The 25,350-nt window shown below is 44.8% G+C and overlaps 1 pseudogene; it reads left to right on the forward strand.

Moving 5' to 3' along the window:
- Positions 1–4,991: 4,991 nt before the first annotated feature.
- LOC145522748 (pregnancy-associated glycoprotein 2-like) lies at positions 4,992–14,111 on the forward strand (annotated as a pseudogene).
- Positions 14,112–25,350: the final 11,239 nt, after the last annotated feature.

The raw sequence follows: 25,350 nt of genomic DNA on the forward strand, positions 1-25,350 counted from the left end.
AACTGAACATTTTGCTTCAGAACAACATGAATTTTAATTGCTTACTGCTTTAGCCTGTGACATACATACGATTTTTTCAAAATTTGTAGTTGTTCAGTCGCTCAGTCATGTGCTGTGACCCCACAGACTGCTTCTCACAGGTGTTCCTATCCTTCACCATCTCCTGGATTTTGCTCAAACTCATGTTCATTGACTCGGTGATGCCATCCAACCATCTTATCCTCTGTCATCCCCTTCTCCTTCTGCCTTCAATCTTTCCCAGCATCAGGATCTTTTCCAATGAGTTGGCTCTTTGCATCAGGTGGCCAAAGTGTTGGAGCTTCAGCTTCAGCATCAGTCCTTCCAGTGAATATTCAGGGTTGATTTCCTTTAAGGTTGACTGGTTTGATCTCCTTGCTGTCCAAGGGACTCTCAAGAGCAAGAGTCATATCAAGCACCACAATTTGAAGGCATCGATCCTTCAGTGGTCAACCTTTTTTATTGTCCAGATCTCACATCTGTACATGATTGCTAGAAAGACCATAACTTTGACTCTAGGGACCTTTGTCGGCAAAGTAATGTCTCTGCTTTTTAATATGCTGTCTAGGTTTGTTATTGCTTTTCATCCAAGGAGCAAGCGTCTTTTATCTTGATTCATGGACCTAACATTCCAGGTTCCTATTAAATATTGTTCTTTACAGCATCGTACTTTACTTTCACCACCAGACGAATCTACAACGGGGCGTCATTTTGGCTTTGACTCAACCTCTTCATTCCTTCTGGAGCTACTTCTCTGCTCTTCTCCAGTAGCATATTAGACACCTACCGACCTGGGGAGTTCATCTTTCTGTGTCACACCTTTTTGCCTTTTCATACGGTTCATGAGGTTCTTAAGGCAAGAATGCTGAAGTGGTTTGCCATTCCCTTCTCTGATTTTTACAATAATAGTAGCAATATTACCAATAATAAGGTGTTGGATATAGTCTCAGATTTCTTTGCTTTTTTATTTTTGCTTGTCTTTGGAGCGGGTGGGGAGGGCATATTTTTTTGTTGTTGCTATTTCTTCTTAGAAATTATTCCACTCTGAATGTAGGGTCAAAAATCTGCATTTTAAACTAATGATTTGTTTTGGGCAGTTATGGCAGCATCTTGATGTAATTAGGCTCATTAGCCTTAATTTGTTCACTTCTGTAGATGTGCATATTTATCTATTTTTCATTCTGTAACACATTTCCATGGTTGCAAAATCAAACTATGCAATGGTGTTAGTGCCCTAGCAACTGTTACAGTGACAAATGAGATGATGTCTATTTAGTTCAGTTCAGTTCAGTCCAGTCACTCAATTGTGTCCGAATCTTTGTGACCCCAGGAATCACAGCAGGCCAGGCCTCCCTGCCCACCACCAACTCCCAGAATCCACCCAAACCCATGTCCATTGTGTCGGTGATGCCATCCAACCACCTCATCCTCTGTCGTTCCCCTCTCCTCCTGCCCTCAATCTTTCCCAGCATCAAAGTATTGGAGTTTCAGCTTCAACATCAGTCCCTCCAATGAACACCCAGGACTGAACTCCTTTAGGATGGACTGGTTGGATCGCCTTGCAGTCCAAGGGACTCTCAAGATCCTTCTTCAACACCACAGTTCAAAAGCGTCAATTCTTTGGTGCTCAGCTTTCTTTACAGTCCAACTCGCACATCCATACGTGACTACTGGAAAAACCATAGCCTTGACCAGACAGACCTTGGGTGGAAAAGTAGTGTCTCTGCTTTTTAATATGCTGTCTAGGTTGGTCATAACTTTCCTTCCAAGGAGCAACCACCTTTTAATTTCATGGCTGCAATCACCATCTGCAGTGATCTTGGAGCCCAGAAAAATAAAGTCAACCACTATTTCCACTGTTTCCCCATCTATTTGCCATGAAGTGATGGGACCAGATGCCATAATCTTAGTTTCCTGAATGTTGAGCTTTCAGCCAACATTTTACTCTCCTCTTTCACTTTCATCAAGAGGCTCTTTAGTTCTTTTTCACTTTCTGCCATAAGGGTGGTGTCATCTGCATATCTGAGGTTATTGATGTTTCTCCTGGCAATCTTGATTCCAGCTTGTGCTTCATCCAGCCCAGCGTTTCTCATGATGTTTTCTATTAGTATTTGAATTTCTGATTTTTTATACTTTTAATTTGTTCTAATCAATGGATGTAATGCTAAAATTATCCCAGTTTTGTCTTCTCCGTATGGATTTCTAAACTTTCTGTTCAGTCCCCACTGGTCTTTCAAGTCCCTCAACTTTCTGGTCCTTCAAGAGTCCCAAGGTTATATTGTGCATTTCTTTACTCAGGCGTGAAATCAGCCATCTGTTTAAGAATTCATGAATCTTCTGGTGGGAAATGCATTTAGAGGCCACATGTTAGACTCCAAGATAGTCACTGTTATCAAGCTCTCATTGATTCTAGGTTTTTCAGTGGTCAGAGCAGAAACTATAGACATTCTTAATAAAAATTAAAAAAGAATGCAATTGATGGTACAAACTTATTCTTTCAATTCAGGTTTTAAGATTGCAGGGTTTTGCTTAAGCTTCTTTATTTTGTGTAAAACTCTTTTCTCTAACCACTAAAAGTTTTACTTCAGAACATTTGCATTAATTACTGACTTGCTTTAACCTATAACATACATATGACACTTTCACAATAACAGAAGCAATATCACCAACAATAGGTTGTTGGATATAGTTTCAGATTTCTTTGCATTTTTGCTTCTGTTTTCCTTTTGCTTTGTTTTGTATGGGGCTATATTTTTGTTTGTTTTTGTCCTTAGAAGATATTCCACTATGAAAGTAGAGTCCTAATTCTGAATTTTATAGGAACTCAAGCAATGTTTTGATACGTGCAGCTAGCCACCATATCTTTGCTCTCAATTTGGACACACATGATTATTTTTTGATTCTCTAACACATTTTCACGGCTGCAAATCAAAGTATAAAACAAGAAAAATCTCACTCCCCTGCCCCTCATCAATCAATTACATTTTAATAGTTTTTGGCTAATTCTTTTACTCTTTCAAAATAAAAATAGACATACATGTGTATAAGAAGCAACAAACTCTAAGAAATTTATTGGACCCTCTTTTTTAAAAAAGTTAAATACATAATTGACAATGTCACCCATTCCAATACTCCTTCATCCACATTATACCCTGGTGTTGGGATGCCCTTTGCCTTATTGCAGATTTCCCCATGGATGGTCACTTCAGGTATGTTGCTGATATTTGATTTTAAAAAGAATGTGCAGAAGATAGCTTGTTCATGTAGGTTTTTATATTTTTACCAGTGTGTCATTGGGTAGATCCATAGGAGTAGAATTGCTGAGTTAAAGAGCAAACAGGTGCGTCATATGTTAAATGCTGTCATATTCCCTCTGTAGGGACTGAACCACCAAAACTGGATTTAAACAATTTGCAAAAATGAGGGAGAAGTCATTGTGCCCCATCTATACACACCTGGTGTCCAGACCAGGCCCCTGTTGTTGTATCCAAGAGACAGCCCAGGATAGATCTCATGCAGGAATAGGCCCTGGGAGTCCTGAAAGAGCCAGGAAACAGTATCGTCTTTACTTTGGCTGCAGTCACAGCTTAACAGATAGCCCTGTTCATCTCAGTCTGGGTTGGAGCCCTGAGTGGTTTTCTTTGCCTTCTTTGATTGATAACACACTTCAAAATTACTTTTTGTGTGTTTTGTTTGGCAGTCAAAGTTTTTCATAGCATGGACCCTACTGGAGACTTACACCAGATATATATCCATTTATCTTCAGCAAATTGACATTATCAAGTTCATTGATTGATATGTCCCTGGTGATCTTTCTTTGTAAATAGACAGAAAACTAACATATCTGATATGCATTCAGTCTCATCTTAAATCAACCAACTTGAATTAAATCCCTCTCTGTCCCCACTGCACTCCTACCTCTAGGCCAGAAATAAAAACCTGCATAGACTGAAGGCTGAATCCAGCCCACCATGGTGGAGACACGGCTCCCACTATGTTTTGGAGGGATAAAACTTAGTTGCTAACATTAAAATCATGAACTTGCACATAAATATCCACACTTCTGACTTCTCCTGAAAACATGGTCAATGACCCGCTCTCCAGCATGGCTGAAGTGGAGGAGAGGCTGCTCCCAGTGGAAAGGCGTGCGCTGCCCACGGTTGAGCATCGCTGCCTGGCCCTTGTGTCATTTCTCTCACCTCCTGGACCATGAGTTTGTGAGAAATAGAACGCTAGCTCGATTAAGATAAAGACCACTTGTGTCTTGATCAACTTTGACGTTCCACCATCTAACTCAGACCCCAGCACACATGTCTTCCTTGTAGGTTTGTTGGATGACATAAAATGCCTTGTGGATGCATATGGCACTTCTTCCACTATTGAAATCATGCAATTGAAATACTGCTTTGCCCTAAATCTTTGATGCAGACTGGCATCGTAGGTGACCCTAATCTCTGCCATTAGACCCACTACCTAAACCCACTCATATGTCCCTGGGCTGCCTCCAAATTTTTCTCTTTTCCGTTTGACCTCTTTTCCTCCTAGCAATCAGCTCTCCAACGAGGACAGCAAACCATACCTCATGAAGTGGCTAGGCAGAGCACATGACATCATGTATATCTAGCATGGCCCCTAGTATTCATTTTTATGGTATTCTTAGCAGTTATTTTCTCCAAGTTGGCAAGTTTCTCCACGCCTTAGATGTCCATGAAGTTCACTTTGGTTTTCCAGTCTAGCCTCCAGGAAGAGATCACAGTAGAATTCTCTGTATTCTGAGTATTTTCTAAGTCCATTCCCCAAGGACAAGGATGGAGATAAAAATTTTATCAAGAGCTTTGTATTTTATCAGATCCATTAGTGGCCTAAAGGGGACAATCAGTGCAGGTTAGAGCACATATAACTAGAAGCTCCTGGTCAATACTGCATGCTAAAGAACAAAACCTTCCCTGAGTACTTGGAGTCAGGAAAGAAGCATGAAGTGGCTTGTGCTCCTCGGGCTGGTGGCCCTCTCAGAGTGCATAGGGGCCTGTAAGCGGCATCATCTTCCTTTCTGGGTTAGAAAGGAATGGAATATTTCCCTGATAGTCTTAAAGTTCAACTCTTACTTATTGACAAGTACCTTGCTATAGGTACTTATCCTCGCTTCTTTTGCCTTGGACTTCCCAGGTGGTGCTAGTGGTAAAGACCCGCGTGCAAATGTGGGAGATGTAAGAGATGCGGGTTCGATCCCTGGGTTGGGAAGATCCCCTGGAGAAGGACATGGCAACCCACTCCAATATTCTTGCCTGGAGAATCCCGTGGACAGAGAACCCTGGCAGGCTGTGGTCCATAGGGTCATACAGAGCTGGAGATGACTGAAGCAGCTTAGCACCCATGCCTGCACCTTGCTGTAAAAACTGTGGGTCCCAAGGGTCGAGGTGTAGGTTTGCATGGTTGCACAACTCTTGGGACCCCAGCATGTGGTGACTTGCTGAAAATGGAACGCCTTGCAATTGTTTAGTGCACAACCTATGCAAATCTATGTGTGTTCCTGTGGAATAGCATTTTTCTACATTTTATTCTAGGTGTCCTCTCTGTTCTCTCTCTACTTCAGTGTGTATATGTCTGTGCCTGCATCTCTGTGTCTCTCTCATTTATCTCTCCATCTCTTTGGAAGTCTCTGTGAGTGCAGATATCTCCGTGTTGTTTTCTCTTCTTTTAATTTTTCAATTTTGACTCATACTTTCTTCTTTAGCCTCTTAATTTCCCTAGTTTGTTTCCTATCTCCTGGATTCTTCTCTCAATCTTCTGCTCCATTTCTACTTGGAGAAAGATTGGAAGAGCTACTTCTATCCTGTTTTACATCTGACAAGCAGTGTGACCACAGCCACGTGACAAGCTCCTTGAATTTCAGATTCCTTCCCCATAAAAATAGGATAATGATCCTCTTGTACAACCTTCCTCCCTGAGCTTCCTTGAGAAGGATACAGTGGAATGGCAATAGCAATACTAACCGCTGTCTTTGTTGAGATTTAGTCTATATCAGGGTCATCATATCTTCAATTATCTTATCTTCACTTCACTTATCTCCCAAATTTTCTATATGGAGGGTGGGAATCATTACATTCCGCCTTTTTACCCAGGGGGAAGCTGAGAATCCAAATGGTCTTACCTAATGTTACACAACAGAACCTGTATTCAAACCTACATCTTTGCCATGGTATTTGCATGGCATTCCGTTAATAAGGTGACACTCAGAAGAATGCTTGGAAAATACACAGTGCCATTACAATGACAATTATACCTTAACACGGACAACTAATTGTATCTTCTCCTTTGTTTCTTTTCCTAATCCTCGGTGAAAGTTTGCCTCTAAGGAAAATAAAGACCTTGCGAGAATCCCTGAGGGAAAAAAACATGCTGAACAATTTCCTGGAGGAACAAGCTTACAGACTATCCAAGAGAGACTCCAAAATAGCTATTCACCCCCTGAGGTACTTTCTGGATGTGAATTTGTAGGGAGGATGGCTCTCCACAGCGCCTCCTGGTGCTCTGGCCTAGCACTGGGACTCATCTGGAGGTGGCAGGTGGGATGTTGAGGCTGGGGCTCCTGCAGGAGGCAGAAACCCTGGGCACCAGGGACCCCATTCCAGAGGAGAAGGCATTCTCATCTACAACCCTTGGTCTGTGGCGACTGGGCCCAGCAATGACCAGGTGGCAGGTAAACATCCATTTCTGTGTCAAAGATGTGTCATTAGTTTGAGGGAGATTGTTCCTTCTGAATTAAGTGAGCCACTCAGTTACAGATGAAGGGTGAGCCATCTCTGGTCAAAAGATAAAGCCAACTGCAGAGCAAGTGTGAATCCCCAGGCAGAAGAATTCAGCTTCCACATATGCAAGAATCACAGCAGTAAAAAGTTACTGAAGCCCTATCCTGTGTAAGGCCATAAGGATCTAACACTGTGGATATTGTTATTAGATCAAAAAAAGGACACATTTTATCTTCAAGATTGTGCAGGCTACCCTGAGAGATAGACAAAGGTAAAAATATGTCAAATGAAAGGGTTACCTGTGAGGTGTTTATGGGATGTGGTCTGAGTTTAGAGGGAGTGGCTGGGATTGATCAAGGAGGACCTCCTGGAGAAGGTGGTGCTCAGGCTGGGTTTGAAGAGGAGACTGGAGAGCTTCTCAAATGAAGGCACCAGGACTTCCCTGGAGGTCCAGGGCTTATGACCCTGGGCTTTGAATGCAGGAGATATCTTTTCAAACCCTGGTCACAGGGTGAATATCCTGCATACCACGTAGCGCAGTAAAAAATATCAACTGCAGGCACCTCTGAGAACAAAGGCTGTGAGCTGCATGGTGGTTGGAAAGTGATCTCAGGAGACACGTGACACCCAGAGGGAGGCAGCAGTGTGGGAATCAAGGGGAGCCAGATCTGCACTAACCCACCCCTCCTTTCCCCATAGGTGTCCTACGTGGGTAACATCGCCTTTGGAACACCCCCTCAGGAGGTCCGGGTCACCTTTGATACAGGCTCAGCTGACTTGTGGGTGCCTTCCATCACCTGTGAAAGTCCAGCCTGTTGTGAGTACAAACACCCCCAACCCACCCAACTTTTACTTGCCCTGACTCTCCCTTCTCCACCCTTGGCACCTGGTTGACACTCATCTCTTGTGTCTACAGAAATACACAACACCGTCAGTCCTCAAAATTCTTCCAACTTCAGGAAAGCAGGCCAACCTATCACCATCTTCTATGGATCTGGGATAATTCAGGGATTTCTTGGCTCTGACACCGTTTGGGTAACGTGGAAACAAAAGCAGAGTCAGGACTGACTATGGAGTGACCTCTGCTTACAAAACAGATACAGGACCAGCTGGCAGGACCATCCTGCCCTAACTCCCATAGATACTGGCCATCTTACCCACAGGATCCTGTCCCTGGGGAGACAGTCTCCTTAGTGACACACAAACAAATGGATTAGCTCACTCAGAGAGTGGCTTGGGCTGTGGACTTGCAGCTCCTCTGCCCATGAGCAGCTCAGGGTTCATTTTGCTGGGAGTGAGAAAAAAGCACCAACTTTTATATTCTCAGACTGTGCCGGGCACTGCCGTGGTATTAAGTTGCTTAAACTTGCAACAACTCCACACAGCAGGTGCGTTGATTAGCTAATGATACAGATGAGGAAATTGAGGGGCCGACAGCAAGGGCTTTGCTGAGGTCACACATGTGGTAAGCAGTGGAGCTGTGCTGGCTTGTCAGGACTGAAGCTGGTGGTGGGTGTTTGGGGAAAGGATTAAACTGATCTGGGGACCCTGGGTGCAGTCAAGCAATCAGGTATCCGGGGTGGATATGCAGCAGGACAGAGATGTATGGGGGCCTGGTAAGTGTGTTCTCCACGTATGGGGCCTTTGGAAGTCTAGTAAAACCTATAGCCTGACTCCGCCAAAGTACCTGAGTAGTTTCCCTCTCACTCTTACTCTCTCTCTCTCATACACACGCACACAAACACACACATACCCTGCCAGCAACATTGTATAATGGACTTCTCTCTTTCTGGGCAGATGCAGAATTCAAAATACATTACCATCAGTGCAGTCCATTTCTGTCATCAGTTCATAGAGACACCAGAGAAGGCTCTCCTGCTCTTTACTCATTTTGCCCAAAAGGGGGCACCATTGGGTCCTGTCTGACTCTTGGTTGCCCCACCCATACAGAAGCCATGAAGCCAATTTGACTCACTCAGACGGTGTTTTTCAAGGACCAAATGTTTTAAAATCCGCAGACCCACATAAATGAAACCCAAATTCCCGTCCCAGCTCAGTCTAAGCATCTGAGGTCTACCGAGGACACAGAAAGACCTCAGTTCTCTGCAGTGCTAATGGCATCTCTTCCTCAGCCCAAGCCTAGACCCACTTAACAAACCTTTATGTGGGAACACTCTTCTCGCCCACAGATCGGGAACCTTGTTAGCCTTGAACAGTCGTTTGACCTAAGCCTGGAGGAATACGGGTCTGTATATTTACCCATTGATGGAATCCTGGGCTTGGCCTTTCCCTCCATCGGCATCAAAGTTACCATCCCCGTCTTTGACAACTTGTGGTCGCATGGTGTCTTTTCTGAGCCTGTCTTTGCCTTCTACTTGAGCAAGTAAGTGTGAGCTGGACAATCGCTCTCTCCAAATTAGTTTTAAGATGCTTTCAGTTGCATGAAAATTATGCAGCAATTGATACAGTAGTATCCTGAGAGATAATCTAACCCAGAATAACTATGGTCCCAGGGCCCCACCTGGCTTCACCACTGGCTTTTATCTAAGCTTATTGGAACACAACCATTCTCCTGGGCACAAGAGCTTGGGCTTGGTGTAGGGGGTGAGCGAAAAGGAAGACTAATGCAATGTGTCAGGATACGAGTTGGAAGAAAAGGCAGTAAGATTTGCTCATGAATTTAACATGGAAGGAAAGAGAAGGATGGTGGAAATCTTTCCTTCCTCACTAACATTTCACTGGGCACCCAGGAGCAGCTACACAATTTGCAGGAGCCAGTGCAAAATGAAAGAGTGGGACCCAAAACAAAAGTGTGGGACTCCTTTTTTCAGCAAATATTTGGAATTTCAAGACAAGGAGAGCAGAGGCGGGGGCCCTGCTGAGTGTGGGGCCCAATGGACAGCACAGGTCACGGGCCAGTGAAGCCAAACCTGGGTGACCTGAAGCCACACCCTTAGTGCTTTAAGGCCTTGATTTTTCTGAAAAACTACACGCTGGCCAAGGGGAAAGGCAAAACCCTTCAGCACACTGTCCTCTGAGGGTATCTGGGCACTCAGGTCACAGGAGGTCCAGGGCTGCTTCTGAAGACTGAATGGATGGAGCCTGGCCAGGTGGCCAGGCTTCTAACCTCCTCTGTGCCTCTCATTAGCCAGCAACCGACCTCGATCTGGTTCTCAAATGCTCCTAGCCTTCATCTCTGCATCTGTAGATGGGGACCTTATTAGGGCCTTGATGGGTGGACAAGCACAGCTCTCAGACAGTGCTGTTGTTACTGTCCTTCAAGGATCCACTCCACCTTCTCTTCTCTCTATAGATGCAAGCCGGAGGACAGTGTGGTGATGTTTGGTGGGGTGGACCACCGTTACTCCAAGGGAGAGCTCAACTGGGTACCAGTGTCCCAATCTCGCCACTGTGCAGATAAGCATGAACCAGTAAGCCTCTCCCTCTGAGAGTCACCCCAAGTAATGCCCCCACATCTGCACATGGACACAGGCAGACACACAGTCAACAGATGTAGACACCACCTACAAAGACACAGACAGACATACAGACACACATGCAAAGACACAAGCAAGCACATATAAACGTGCATACCAGCCAGAGACACACAAGTACACACACAGAGGCACATATGAACACACACATACACAAATACAGAAACACGTAAATACACAAGCCACCCGTGGGTTCATAATCACCACAGGCCTCCTGACCAGGGCTCTGAACAGGGTCCATCACAGGGTCCAGAGAGGCCTGTGCAGCTGGGGGAGGACTGCATCCCTGAGTGTGAGGTGGGGAGCATGGTTAGAGGACTAGACAGTGTGGTGAAAAGAGGATCAGGGAGAATTTCCTCAGCCTGAACAGAGCTGTGATAAGATGACCAACTGTCCAGGGAGACAAGAGACCAAGGAACTTCTCAGTACAGATAAATGTCAGTTAAAAACAGGGAAAGTCCTGAAGAAATGGGGAAAACTGGTCTCCTTAGGGAGAAGCCAGCCAGCAGTGGAGAGAGGTTGGCCACAGTCTTGGGACCCGAAAGCGACTCATAAAAAGGGACACCCCAGGTCCCTGGGCACCCAGTGGGGCAGGGGCTATAACTGAGAGAATTGGGAAGGTGGGATCCCGGAGTGACTTGAGAACGAGAGGCAATAATTGATGAGCTTCTGTGTTTTTCCCTCAGATAAAAGCTTACCTGTCCTTTGAGGTTCTGTGTCTAGTCAGGTATCACCTGGTCAGGGTCTCAGTGTCTGAGCCCAGTGAGGGGGTGCTGCTCAGAAATACCCTCTCCCAGGGCAGCCGGTCTCCCCCACCCCCATGAGAATCTGCTGCCACAGGGAACCTCCATCTTCACTGTGCGTTTGTCCCGTTGTTGGTGAGACATCAGATACAGCTCTCTGGATGGTCTTCACTCATTATTTTCAGTCTTTCTTCACTCATCCAACAGACAAGCATTGTGCATCCACTGTGTGCCAGGCACTTTAGAGACATGATTAGAATAAAACTTTCCATCACATCTAAGAAGGCAAATGTACAAAAAATGACACACACACAAAGTGAATTATCACTTTGGTACATGCTAGACATGAAGGGCATCCCTTATAGCTCAGTTGGTAAAGAATCTGCATGTAATGCAGGAGACCTGGGTTCGATTCCTGGGTTGGGAAGATCCTCTGGAGAAGGAAATGGCAACCCACTCAAACATTCTTGCCTAGAGAATCCCATGAACAGAGGAGTCTGGCAGGCCACTGTCCATGTGGTCACAAGAGCCCGACATGACTTAGTGACTAAATCACCTCCACTACCAGACATGAGGAAAGGCCTACAGAAAGTGACCAAGACAGGAGACTGATATACACCAGGGGAAAGAGTTCCCTGAAACCATGACAGTTAAGCTGGAATCTGGAAGGTGAGGAGAAAGTAGCTAGTCAAAGAGGAGGGGGCTCTTCTAGGAAGGAAGACCAGCTTGTGCCAAGGTACAAAAGAGCCTGGTGTATTCAAGTACTGCATTCAAGGATGTCAAGGAAGGTGCTGTGATCAGAGCAAAGGAAAAGTCAGCGCAAGAGATGAAGCTGTGTTCAGGAGACAGTCAGGCAGGGGGCAGCTGTGAGGGAGCCTTCCGCATGACCCTGATGCCCGCTTTGTCCTACTGTCTCTGAGCATCAGCATGAACGGGAGTGCTGCTGCTTGTTCTCATGGATGTCAGGCCATTTTGGTCACAGGGATATCATCGATCTCTGGCCTAACAGAAGAAGTCACCAACATCCACAAGCTCATGAATGCCAAGACCAAGTGTTCTGAGGCGAAGGGACATGCCACAGGGTCACTCCCAGTCTCCCCACATAATAAGGATCCTCTGGGCCAACCTCTCTCCTTCTCTCTAACAGTATGTGGTTTCATGTGATGCTGTCAAGACCCTGCCTCCTGTCATCTTCAACATCAATGGCATCGACTAGCCAGTGCCCCCTGAAGCCTACATGATCAAGGTGAGGGGTCATCCCTGAGGGTTGATTCTGCAAACTGGGGATTGCAGGAACCCTTGGACTACTGCTGGGAGGAGGGCACCCTCTGCCTGCCAAGCCACACCATTGCAGAGGCTGCTGAACCCCTATGGCTGGGCCAGCACCTCCCACAAAATCAACCACTTGAGAGTAGAGGACAGTCTGGGACATGCATCCTCTTGAAATTAATGTGGCGACAGCACTCCGTGATGGCATGGTGGGAGTCACAAGGAGAGGGGAACACTAGGGGCTTCTTCCCTCATAGATCTTCAGTTCAACTAGAGCCCTCAGATGCAGGAACACGGAAAGTCAGCTCTAGTGATCCCTAAAATAGGGCATGTGATAGGGGGGTTGGCTGGTGGCAGTCCCTGTGTCCTGTCCCACCATAATTATTAACAGTCTCCCTTTCCTTCTTGAAATAGTCCTGGTTACAATGAATTACTTGTCTACCTTAGACCTTGTCTGCAACTTCCCCTTGCTAAGTCCCAGTTCCTACTCTGGGAGTTGGGCTACCTGACCCCTCTGTGGGGAGGTTGGATGCTAAGGTGAATAAAGGGTGCACAGTGACTGCTCAGCCCTGACACAGCAGGGAGGCTTCACATCAGCTGCCTGTGGGAGTTCAGAGCAGACTTTTGGGCTCAAAGAAGGCTTTGAGGAAGAGAGGGAATTGCAGTAATTCTAAAACCCCTGAATCTGGCGCCATAAGGAGGCCTGCTTGGGCCTAGGCAAATCTGCCCTGGGTTCCATGCAAATGGCACCCCACGGTGCTCTGCAAAGGGACCCTGGGGACTTATTAGGGGTGAGGAGGGCTGTGGACCGACCAGTGGGGATGGAGACCAGATAAGTCACCCAGCTAAGCCTAGAGTGGCCAAAGGCTGAGTGTGGGTCCAAAGAAGTTTCTCAGAAGGCCTGAGCAAAGTCTTCAAGAATGTGTTGTGAGCACTGCTTTGAACGCATTTAACATGCATAACCAACAGTGAGCTACTGTATAGTACAGGGAATTCTGCTCAGTGTAAGTTGGCAGCCTGGATGGAAGGGGTGTCTTTGGGACAAGGATAAGTGTATATGTAAGACTGAATCCCTTCACTGTCCACCTGAAACTCAGAATATTGTTAATCAGCGATACTTTAAAACAAAATAAAAAGTTAAAAAAAAAAAAAAAGGAGCTGGTTTTGGAACCCAGGAGAAGAACAGGCATTCTCTGCAGAGAAAGAGCAGGAGTCAGAAGGAAAGAAAGAGTGTGAGGAGAACCAGGGGACACTCTTGTTCTTTTCTGAAAAACTGTATTGCAGTGTGGCTGATCTTCAGTGTGGCCTTAAGTTCTGCTGCACAGACAAGTGATTTAGCTGTACATATACAAATATATATATTCTTTTTCATTAGTTAATCAATAAATATTGAATATAGTTCTTTGCACTATAAGTAGGACTTTGTTGCTTATCATTCCTCTGTATATTACTTTCATTTGATAATTCCAAAATCCCAGCCCTCCCCTCCCCACACTCCTGCCATATGGCAACAACATGTCTTGGCCCTTTTCGTTTTTGGATGAACCCTCATATCCCCAGCTGCTGAGAAAATCACCGGATACTTACCAAAAGAGGGAAATAAAACCAAGAAGTGTGCCAGGTCTGGATATTGAGGAGAGAGTCGCAGGAAAGCACTCAGGCTGACTGGTGTGTGTCTCTAACTCCTCCAGGCTCAAAACTCCTGTCATAGCATATTTCAAGGGGGCACAGAAGCTAGCTGTCATGACACCTGGATCCTGGGTGATGTCTTCCTGTGGCAGTACTTCTCGGTTTTTGGTTGAAAAAATAAAAGGACTGGTCTGGCTCAGGCAGTGTAAATGCTTGGACTGGTTCAGGATTCAATCAGGCCACTCCTAACACACACTTGCTCACACTAGGGCACTCCTGCCCAGCGATGCTGGTGAACTGTGTTTGGTGCTCTGCAAACCCTATTCTCAGTAAAGAACAAAAAGTTTCATTCTTAATGATGCTAACACAAATGGGTGCTTCTTTTTGGGTCTGGGAGGTGCATAATAATTAGGGAGGATCTAAACCAAGTATGAACCACAAGTGAGAGGAGCTCAAGTCCAACTGGTTTCAAGGAAAGGGGAGACTTTTTGGAAGAACACTGGAGATCCTGTACATAGGAACCAGAGCAGATAGAAAGATCACAGTGACTGGACCCAAGAAATCAGAAACCTTCAGCTCAGTCTTTCTCATCCTCGCTCTTTCCCCTCTCTCTTCTTTAATGGTCTTAGCCTAACAACTTTCTTGCTTAAGGCTTCTACATCTAGTGAGGGAGTCCAAAGCTACCTGCCCCAGGGTTTTTATATTCCCAAGGCATCTAATTTATAAGGAAAGAAGCTAAGAGACATCAGGGTTCAAGGGAGTGCTCTGAATGGCACACCTAAGATCCCATGTCCAGCCCTGGATCAACTATCCTGGCAGGGTCATAGGGTCCTATGAGTGGCTTTACATGGTCATGTGGCCCTGGCCCAGCAGCAAACATGATTGACAGTTTCCTCCAGAATAACTGGAGCTGGCAGGAGACAGCCCCAAGGATAGTGGCTGGGGGTTGGTCTAGATCAGGGAGGAGTTTACGATGATGCCAACTCCACCGCCTCCTCATTCAGAGGGATTAGGAGGGGTAATGAAAGTATTCTATTCATCACATCTTAGATGAACACTGTCATTGGGGTTCTGCTCAAGGGGGTTCTGGGTGAGGTGCCTCACACTGAGATGGTTCTCCTTTGTCCCCCCACCTCAGTTACCAGCTCTCTGCCACCCACACCTGCTATGACCTTTCCAGTCCCATTTCCCATGTGACAGCCCCTGTGCATCCCTGAGCCATCCCCCTACTCCAGGGTCAAGCACACCCCTTCCTTGGCCTCCAGTGCTGTAGGGGAAGGTGTCACTCATGTCACACAGTGGACCAGGGTGCACAGAGCGTTCAGCCTCTCTGAGCTTCTTCCAAGGCCAGAGTTTCAAGCCATTTGGTTCTGAGCTTTCATGGACTGGCACCTTGGGAGTAGAAGTATCACATCTTTCAACCTGGAGATCCTAGCTAGATTTCTAAGCTCAGGACAGTAGGGGTCGGAGATGCAGGGAGACTCAGGTAATGGAAGAAAGTGAAAAGAAGAGATAAAGTAGAAAACATACCCCAAGACAATGCATAGTAGGGGTCTTTACTCAGGCAAGAGAAACATCAGTGAAAGAAGTGTCCCCCTGCCTTTCTTCATCTTTTTATTCAGTACAAATTTACAGAGCAGCTTCTATGGGCTTTCCTGAGGGCTCAGCGGGTAAAGAATCTGCCTGCAATGCAGGAGACATAGGAGATGCAAGTTAGATCTTTGGGTCAGAAAGATCCCCTGGAGAAGGAAATGGCAACCTGTGCCAGAATTCATGCCTAGAAAACCCCATGGACAGAGGAAACTGGTGAGCAGCAGTCCAAGGGTCAGAAAGTCAGACACAGCTAAGCATGCAGGCACATATTTTGCACCAGGTGCTGTAGTTGACCCCAGGGATAGAGGGATGGGTGATAAACCCACCAAAAGTCATGGAGACAGATGAAGAGGCAACCTGCAATGGGGAGGGCCAGATGAAGAAAAGAGCAGAGGTGTGGCTGGGAGGCCAAGAGGAGTGAAGGGCTTCCTCTTCAGGGAGGCAGGGAAAGGCTGGCATAGGGTGAGGTGAAAGGCATTGACTTCAAGTTTGTCACTCCACCCTGAATCACACCCCTAAACCTTGCAGTTTCCATCTGTGTTCAGAATGGCCACATGTCCACGGTTACCTGTGCCTGGTCCCTTTGGAATGGCCCTGGATTATGATCACCTTGAGGGAAGTGAAAGAGGACCAATAGCAGAGCTGATAAAGGGGGAAAATGTGAGAACACAATCAGTTATTTTTCTTTAACAGTAAATATCAGCAACTGGGCTTAAAGGTGATGCAATGAACAGTTTGTGAAACTCATTGTCCAAGTGTTCTTCAGAGAACCATAAGGAATGATTCTCTAGATGAGAAATCAACAATAAGAGTAAGAATAACAGCTCGAGTTCATTACATATGCTATCTCACTGTCTCCCCAAGATCCCTTGCAAGGTGTGACTCCCACCTCCCGCATCATACAAGTGAAAGAAGTCTCCTCCAATCTTCTGGCTCTAGGACTGGTGTCAGACATCTAGTAGGCCCTCAAGAAACACATGTTGACTAAAAAATAAATAAGTTAGTAGATGCTTCCACTAGATGACACAACTGCATCCATGTCGGAAGACATGCATGGTGTCAGCATGACTACTGCCATGATGCTGGTGCTGTTCAGTCACTAAATTGTGTCTGATTTTTGCCACTCCATGACCTGCCACATGCTAGGGTTGCTTGTCCTTCATTATCTCCCAGGTTTGCTCAAATTCTTGCCTGTTGAGATGGTGATGCTATCAAAACATCTCATCCTCTGCCACCCTCCTCTCCTTTGGCCTTTAGTCTTTCCCAGCATCAGGGTCTTTTCCAGTGAGTCAGCTCTTTGCATCAGGTGGTCAAAGTATTGGAACTTCAGTGTCAGCATCAGTCCTTCCAATGAATATACAGGTTTAATTTCCTTTAGGACTGACTGGTTTGGTCTCCTTGCTGTCTAAGGGATTCTCAAGAGTCTTCTCCAGCACCACAGTTCAAAAGCATTAATCCTTTAGCACTCAGCCTTCTTTATGGTCCAACGCTCATATCTGGACATGACTACTGGAAAAATCATAGCTTTAACTATATGCATCTTTGTCAGCAAAGTGATGTCTTTGCTTTTTAATACTCTTTCTAGGTTTGTCATAACTTTCCTTCCAAACAGAAAGTGTCTTTTAATTTCATGGCTTCAATCAACATCTGCAGTGGTTTTGGAGCTCAAGAAAATAAAATCTCTCAATGTTTCCACTTTGTCTCCTTCTTTTCGCCATGAAGTGATGGGACCAGAACGTAAAGACTGTATATTGTCACCCTGCTTATTTAACTTATATGCAGAGTACATCATGAGAAACGCTGTGCTGGAAGAAACACAAGCTGGAATCAAGATTGCTGGGAGAAATATCAATAACCTCAGATATGCAGATGACACCACCCTTATGGCAGAAAGTGAAGAAGAACTAAAGAGCCTCTTGATGAAAGTGAAAGAGGAGAGTGAAAAAGTTGGCTTAAAGCTCAACGTTCAGAAAACTAAGATCATGGCATCTGGTCCCATCACTTCATGGCAGATAGATGGGGAAACAGTGGAAACAGTGTCAGACTTTATTTTGGGGGGCTCCAAAATCACTGCTGATGGTGATTGCAGCCATGAAATTAAAAGACGCTTACTCCTTGCAAGGAAGGTTATGGCCAACCTAGATAGCATATTTGAAAGCAGAGACATTACTTTGCCATCAAAAGTCCGTCTAGGCAAGGCTATGGTTTTTTCAGTAGTCATGTATAGAAGAGAGACTCTAAAGAAAGCTGAGCGGCGAAGACTTGATGCTTTTGAGCTGTGATGTTGGATAAGACTCTTGAGAGTCCCTTGGACTGCAAGGAGATCCAATCAATCCATCCTAAAGGAGATCAGTCCTGAGTGTTCATTGGGACGACTGATGTTGAAGCTGAAACTCAAATACTTTGACCACCTCATGCGAAGAGTTGACTCATTGGAAAAGACCCTAATGTTGGGTAGGATTGGGGGCAGGAGGAGAAGGGGCCAACAGAGGACGAGATGGTTGGATGGCATCACTGACTCGATGGACATGGGTTTGGGTGAACTCCGGGAGTTGGTGATGGACAGGGAGGCCTGGGGTGCTGCAATTCGTGGGGTCGCAAAGAGTCAGACACGACTGAGTGACTGAACTGAACTGATGGGACCAGATGCCATGATCCTCAATTTTTTGAATGTTGAGTTTTAAGTCAACTTTTTCACTTTCTTCTTTCATCTTCATCAAAAGGCTCTTTAGTTCCTCTTTACTTTCTGCTATTAGAATAGTATCATCTGCATATCTGAAGCTATTGATATTTCTCCTGGCAATCTTGATTCCAGTTTGTGATTCATCCAGCCCAGCAATTTCATATGATGTACTCTGCATATAAGTTAAATAAGCAGGGTGATAATACACAGCCTTTATGCACTCCTTTCCCAACTTTGAATCAGTCAGTTGTTCAATGTAAATTTCTAACTGTTGCTTCTTGACCTGCATCCTGATTTCTCAGGAGATGGGTAAGGTCAACTGGTATTCCCATCACATTAGGAATTTTCTGAAGTTTGTGGTAACCCACACAGATAAAGGCATTCACACAATCAATGAAGCAGATGTTTTTCTGGAATTCCCTTTCTCTATGATCTCTGGTTTCTCTGCCTTTTCTAAATCCAGCTTGTATATTTGTAAATTCTCAGTTCACATACTCTTGAAGGATTTGAAAATAACCTTACTAGCATGCAAAATGAGCACAATTGTTAGGTAGTTTGAACATTCCTGGCATTGCCTTTCTTTGAGATGAGAATGAAAAGTGACATTTTCCAGTTCTGTGGTTATTGCTTTGTTGTTGTTCAGACGTTCAGTCAAGTCTGGCTCTTTGCGACCCCATCGACTGCAGCATGCCAGGCTTTCCGGCCTCTCGTCATCTCCCATAGCTTGCTCAAACTCATGTCCATTGAGTTGGTGATGCCATCTATTCATCTCATCCTCATCGTCCCCTTCTGCTCCTGCCTTCAATCTTTCCCAGCATCAGGGTCTTTTCCAGTGAGTTGGCTCTTTGCATCAGGTAGCCAAATTTTGAAGCTTTAACCTCAGCATCAGTCCGTCCAATGTGTATTCAGGATATATTTCCTTTAAGATTGACTAGTTGAATCTCCTTGCAGTCCAAGGGACTCTCAAGAGTTTTCTCCAACACCACAGTTCAAAAGCATCAATTCTTTGATGCTCAGCCTTCTTTATGGTCCAACTCTCAGATTCCTACATGACTACGGGAAAAACAAAAGCCTTGACTAAATGAAATTTTGTTGGCAAAGTAATGTCTCTGCTTTTTAATATGCTATCTAGGTTGCTCATAACTTTCCTTTCAAGGAACAAGTGTCTTAATTTCATGGCTGCATTCACAATCTGCAGTGGTTTTGGAGCCCACAAAAATAAAGTTTGCACTGTTTCCACTCTTTCCCCATCTATCTCCCATGAAGTGATGGGGCAGGATGCCATGATCTTAGCTTTATGATTGTTGAGCTTTAAGCCAACAGTTTCACTCTCCTCTCTCACTTTCATCAACAAGTTCTTTAGTTCCTCTTCACTTTCTGCCATAAGGGTAGGGTCGTCTGCATATCTGAGGTTATTGATATTTCTCCCAGCAATCGTGATTCCAGCTTGGGCTTCATCCAGCCCAGCGTTTTTCAGGATGTACTCTGCATATAAGTTAAATAAGCAGGGTGACAACATACAGCCTTGAAGTTCCCCTTTTCCTGTTTGGAACCAGTCTGTTGTTCCATGTCCAGTTCTAACTGTTGCTTCATGACCTGCATACAGGTTTCTCAAGAGACAGGTCAGGTGGTCTGTATTCCCATCTCTTGAAGAATTTTCCACTGCTTGTGGTGATCCACGCAGTCAAAGGCTTTGGCATAGTCAATAAAGTAGAAATAGATGATTTTCTGGAACTCTCTTGCTTTTTCGATGATCCAGCGGATGTTGGCAATTTGGTCTCTGGTTTCTCTGCCTTTTCTAAATACACCTTGAACATCTGAAAGTTCATGGTTCACATATTGTTGACGTCTGGCTTGGAGAATTTTGAGCATTGCTTTGCTAGCGTGTGAGATGAATGCAATTGGGCAGTAGTTTGAGCATACATTGGCATTGCCTTTCTTTGAGATTGGAATGAAAACTGACCTTTGCCAGTCTTTTGGTCACTGCTGAGTTTCCAAATTTGCTGGCACATCGAGTGTAGCACTTTCACATCATCATCTTTTAGGGTTTGAAATATCTCAACTGGAATTCCATCACTTCCACTAGCTTTGTTCGTAGTGATGCTTCCTAAGGCCCACTTGACTTCGGATCCTAGGATGTCTCTGGGTGAGTGATCATACCATCAAGATTATCTGGGTCATGAAGATCTTTTTTGTCTATTTCTTCTGTGTATTCTTGCCACCTCTTCTTAATATCTTCTGCTTCTGTTAGATCCATATCATTTCTGTCCTTTATTGAGCCCATCTTTGCATGAAATGTTCCCTTGATATCTCTGATTTTCTTGAAGAGATCTCTAGTCTTTCCTATTCTATTGTTTCACTCTATTTCTTTGCATTGATCACTGAGAGAGGCTTCCTTATCTCTCCTTGCTGTTGTTTGGAACTCCGCATTCAAATGGGTATATCTTTCTTTTTCTTCTTTGCTTTTCGCTTCTCTTCTTTTCACAGCTATTAGTAAGGCCTATCTACTTAAAAGAAAAAATTGTGATGTATAGTGGAATGATATGTTTTTGCTCTGCATTTCCCAAATCTCCTGTAAATATGTTATCATATTTTCATAACTTAAAAGCTGCAGTAAATAAATAAGGAAATAAATCTCCATTGAGTCCAGTTCATGATATTTTCCATTAAAAAGATAAACAACAAGTTCTATTCTCTATTTTCCTCCATTTTTCAGCTCTGCAACCAGTCCCCTTGCACTCCCGTCAAGCCAATTGTAGTCCAGTGCCGTCCCAGTGGAGACAGGCACACGAAAGTGTGGACATATGGCTCAACTGCACACAGATGGTAACTGCAGGGTTTAAGGGTGTGTTTCAGACTGGGATGGCAAAATTGACATCCATGACCCCCTCACTACTATTATCCAGCCTTTCTCTGCCTCTCTGCAGAGGAAGACGCTCACTCCTCAGACCTCCTACCCACACCTCTGTTGTTTCCTCCATCTGTCCTCCCCTTGGGAGATTGTTTATCTGTCTCCATGACTTGGTGATGGATTTCTAACCCAGCCCTCTATCCCTGGGGTCCACCACAGCATCTGGTCATAACCCGTACTTAGTAAATTTGTACTGAAGGGAAAAATGAGGAAGGGGGGGGAGACATTCCTTTCTCTGATGCTTCTCTTGCCCATACTATACATTGTGTCTTCCACTTTATTTCTTCCTTCCATTTTCTTCTCTTGTCTGGGTCTCTCTCCAGCTCTGACCCTTGCTGTCCACAGCCTGGGTCTCTGCCTAGAGTCTCCAGATGGAAAGAGCTGATTCTTCCACTCCCAAAGTGCCAAACCATGGCAGCTCCAACCAAAGGATTTGTGGCTCTTCCCCTAGTGGAAGCTCAGAAAGAATGAAGGTTTTGTGTACCCTAGGTTCCCCATTACATGCTTAGCATCCTCCGCAACAGTACTAGAGGTCAAGGGAAGGGGCAATGCTGCGCCCTGTAGGAGGTGGGTGGCTCCCAGGGATCCAGATGGGCCTGGCAGCTGGGAAGTGGGACTGGAAAGGACACCACAGTGGGGGTAACAGTGAATTGGTAACTGGGGTGGGGGAGACAGAAGGGAAATACGTCATCCTGAGGAGCCTCACCCAGATCGCCCCTGGAGAAGAAGGCCACTGCCAAAGGTCTTCTGAGAAGGGAAGAATAGAATCTATTTTTATCACCCCTTACCATCCTTCTGTGGCCACAGGATTGGAAGAGATCAGTTTTCATCCCAATTCCAAAGAAAGGCAATGTTACAGAATGTCAAACTACCTGATAATTGCACTTACTTCTCATCCTAGTAAAGTTATGCTCAAAATCCTTCAAGCTAGGCTTCAGCAGTAGTTGGATTGAGAACTTCCAGATGAACAACCTGGGTTTAGAAAAGTCAGAGGAATCAGAGATCAAGTTGCCAACATCCATTGGATCATAGATAAAGCAAGGGAATTCCAGAAAAAAACATCTAGTTCTGTTACACTGACTACATGAAAGCCTTTGACTGTGTGGATGACAACAAACTGGAAAATTCTTAGAAGAGATAGGGATACCAGAACATCTTCCCTGTCTCCTGAGAAACCCGTAAGCAGGTCAAGAAGCAACAGTTAGAACCTTACACGAACAACTGACTGGTTCAAAACTGGGAAGGGTATATGACAAGGCTGTATATGGTCTCCTTGCTTATTTAACTTATAGGAAGAGCACATCATGTGAAATGCCAGGCTGGATGACTTACAAGCTGGAATCAAAGTTGCCAGGAGAAATATTGACAACCTCAAATATGCAGATGATACTACTCTAATGGCAGAAAGCAGAGAGGAACTCAAGAGCTCTTGATGAGGGTGAAGGAAGAACATGAAAAAGTTGGTTTAAAACTCAACATTAAAAAAACTAAGATCATTGCTTCTCTGCCTTTTGGCTAAGATCTGGTGAAAAATGCTAAGATCAAGGCATCCAGTTCCATGACTTCATGGCAAACACGTGGGAAAAACGTAGAAGCAGTATCAGACTTTATTTTCTTGGGCTCCAAAATCATTGTGACAGTGAGTACAGCCATGAAATTGAAAGACACTTGCTCCTTGGGAGGAAGGCTATCAGAACTTAGATAGCATATTAAAAAGTAAAAACATCACTTTACCAGCAAAATCCGTATAGTCAAAGCTGTGGTCTTTCCAGTAGTCATGTATGGACCTGAGAGTTGGAACATAAAGAAGGCTGAGTGTTGAAGAATTGACAGTTTTGAATTGTGATGCTGTGAAAGTGCTGCACTCGATATGCCCAGAAATCTGGAAAACTCAGCAGTGGCCACAGGACTGGACAAGGTCAGTTTTCATTCTAATCCCAAAGAAAGGCAATGCCAAAGAATGCTCGAACTACCACACAATTGCACTCATCTCACACGCTAATAAAGTAATGCTCAAAATTCTCCAAGCCAGGCTTCAACAATACGTGAACTGTGAATTTCCAGATGTTCAAGCTGGTTTTAGAAAAGTCAGAGAAACCAGAGATGAAATTGCCAACATCTGCTGGATCATCGAAAAAGCAAGAGAGCTCCAGAACAACATCTATTTCTGCTTTATTGACTATCCAAAGCCTTTGACTTTGTGGATCACAATAAACTGTGGAAAAGTCTGAAAGAGTTGGGAATACCAGACCATCTGACCTGTCTCTTGAGAAACCTGTATGCAGGTCATGAAGCAACAGTTAGAAATGGACATGGAACAACAGACTGGTTCCAAATAGGAAAAGGAGTACTTCAAGGCTGTATATTGTCACCCTGCTTATTTAACTTATATGCAGAGCACATCATGAGAAACGCTGGGCTGGAAGAAACACAAGCTGGAATCAAGATTGCTGGGAGAAATATCAATAACCTCAGATATGCCGAAGACACCACCCTTTTGGCAAAAAGTGAAGAAAAACTAAAGAGCCTCTTGATGAAAGTGAAAGAGGAGAGTGAAGAAGTTGGCTTAAAGCTCAACGTTCAGAAAACTAGGATCATGGCATCTGGTCCCATCACTTCATGGGAAATAGATGGGGAAACAGTGGAAACAGGGTCAGACTTTCTTTTTTTGTGCTCCAAAATCACTGCTGATGGTGATTGCAGCCATGAAATTAAAAGAAGCTTACTCCTTGGAAGGAAGGTATGACCAACATAGATAACATATTTACAAGCAGAGACATTACTTTGGCAACAAAGGTCCGTGTACTCAAGGCTATGGTTTTGCCAGTGGTCATGTATGGATGTGAGAGTTGGACGGTGAAGAAAGCTGAGCGCCGAAGAATTGATGCTTTTGAACTGTGGTGTTGGAGAAGACTCTTGAGAGTCCCTTGGACTAGAAGAAGATCCAACCAGTGCATCCTAAAGGAGATCAGTCCTGGGTGTTCATTGGAGGGACTGATGTTGAAGCTGAAACTCCAATACTTTGGCCACCTCATGCGAAGAGTTGACTCATTGGAAAAGACCTTAATGCTGGGTAGGATTGGGGGCAGGAGGAGAAGGGGATGACAGAGGATGAGATGGTTGGATGGCATCACCAACTCGATGGACATGGGTTTGGGTGAACTCCGGGAGTTGGTGATGAACGGGGAGGCCTGGGGTGCTATGATTAAGTCAGACACGACTGAGCGACTGAACTGAACTGGAGAATACTCTTGAGAGTTCTTTGGATAGCAAGGAGAACAAACCAGTCAATTCCAAGAGAAATCATCTATGAATATTCATTGAAAGAATGAATACTGAATCAGAAGATCCTGTACTTTGGCCACCTGATGAGAAGAGCCGACTCATTGGAAAATACTCTGACACTGGGAAAGATTGAAAGCCAAAGGAGAAGAGGAAAGGAGAAGATGAGATGGTAGGAGGGCATCATCGATTCAACAGACATTAACTTGGGCAAACTCGAGGAGACAGTGAGAATCAGGGAGGCCTGGCATGCTATAGTCGATGAGATCACAAAGAGTCAGACACTACTTTGCAACTAAACAATAATAACAGATATTCTTCTAAATGAGCAGGGGGTGGAGTTTTGGGGCAGTCATAAACACTTTCATGGTCTAGAACAGCTCCCTGACACTTCTTTGATGGTTCCTCACCCCAACTCCAGTCACCTGGTTATGGAGGAAGCTCTCAATCATGTTTGCAGAGGAGCAGGGTCACTTGCTTAAGTAAAGCTAATCATAGTACCACCTGCCCCCATCAGGATGGTTGGTCCAGGGCTAAACTTATGATCTGAGGTAGACCAGTCCTTTATATCCCTTCCTGGTAAAGTGATGTTTTCTGAGCTTCTTTCCTTCTGGACTAGATACTTTAGGGATATAAAACCTTGAGACAGGCAACTTCAGAGTCCTTCACTAAGTGTAGAAGCCTGAGGGAAGAAGGCTTTCAGACTTAAACAGTCAAAGATGCATAAAGGTAAGCAGCAGGGGAGGCAAAGCGTGAGCCGATGGCTTCTAATTTCTCAGGTCCAGTCACAGAGACCTTTGGCTCTGCTCTGGTTCTTGTGTCCAGACCCCCAGTATCCTTCCAATAAGTCTCCCCTTTTCTTCAAACCAGCTGGAGTTGGGCTTCTCTCACTTGTGCTTCAGACTTGATTCTAGATCCTTCCTGAATGTGATGCACCTCCCTGACCCAAAGAGAGGCACCCATTCATATGAGCACCATT

Source organism: Giraffa tippelskirchi, chromosome 10, assembly GCF_054371585.1.
Source record: "Giraffa tippelskirchi isolate mGirTip1 chromosome 10, T2T-mGirTip1v1.2.pri, whole genome shotgun sequence".
NCBI classification, from domain to species: Eukaryota; Metazoa; Chordata; class Mammalia; order Artiodactyla; family Giraffidae; genus Giraffa; species Giraffa tippelskirchi.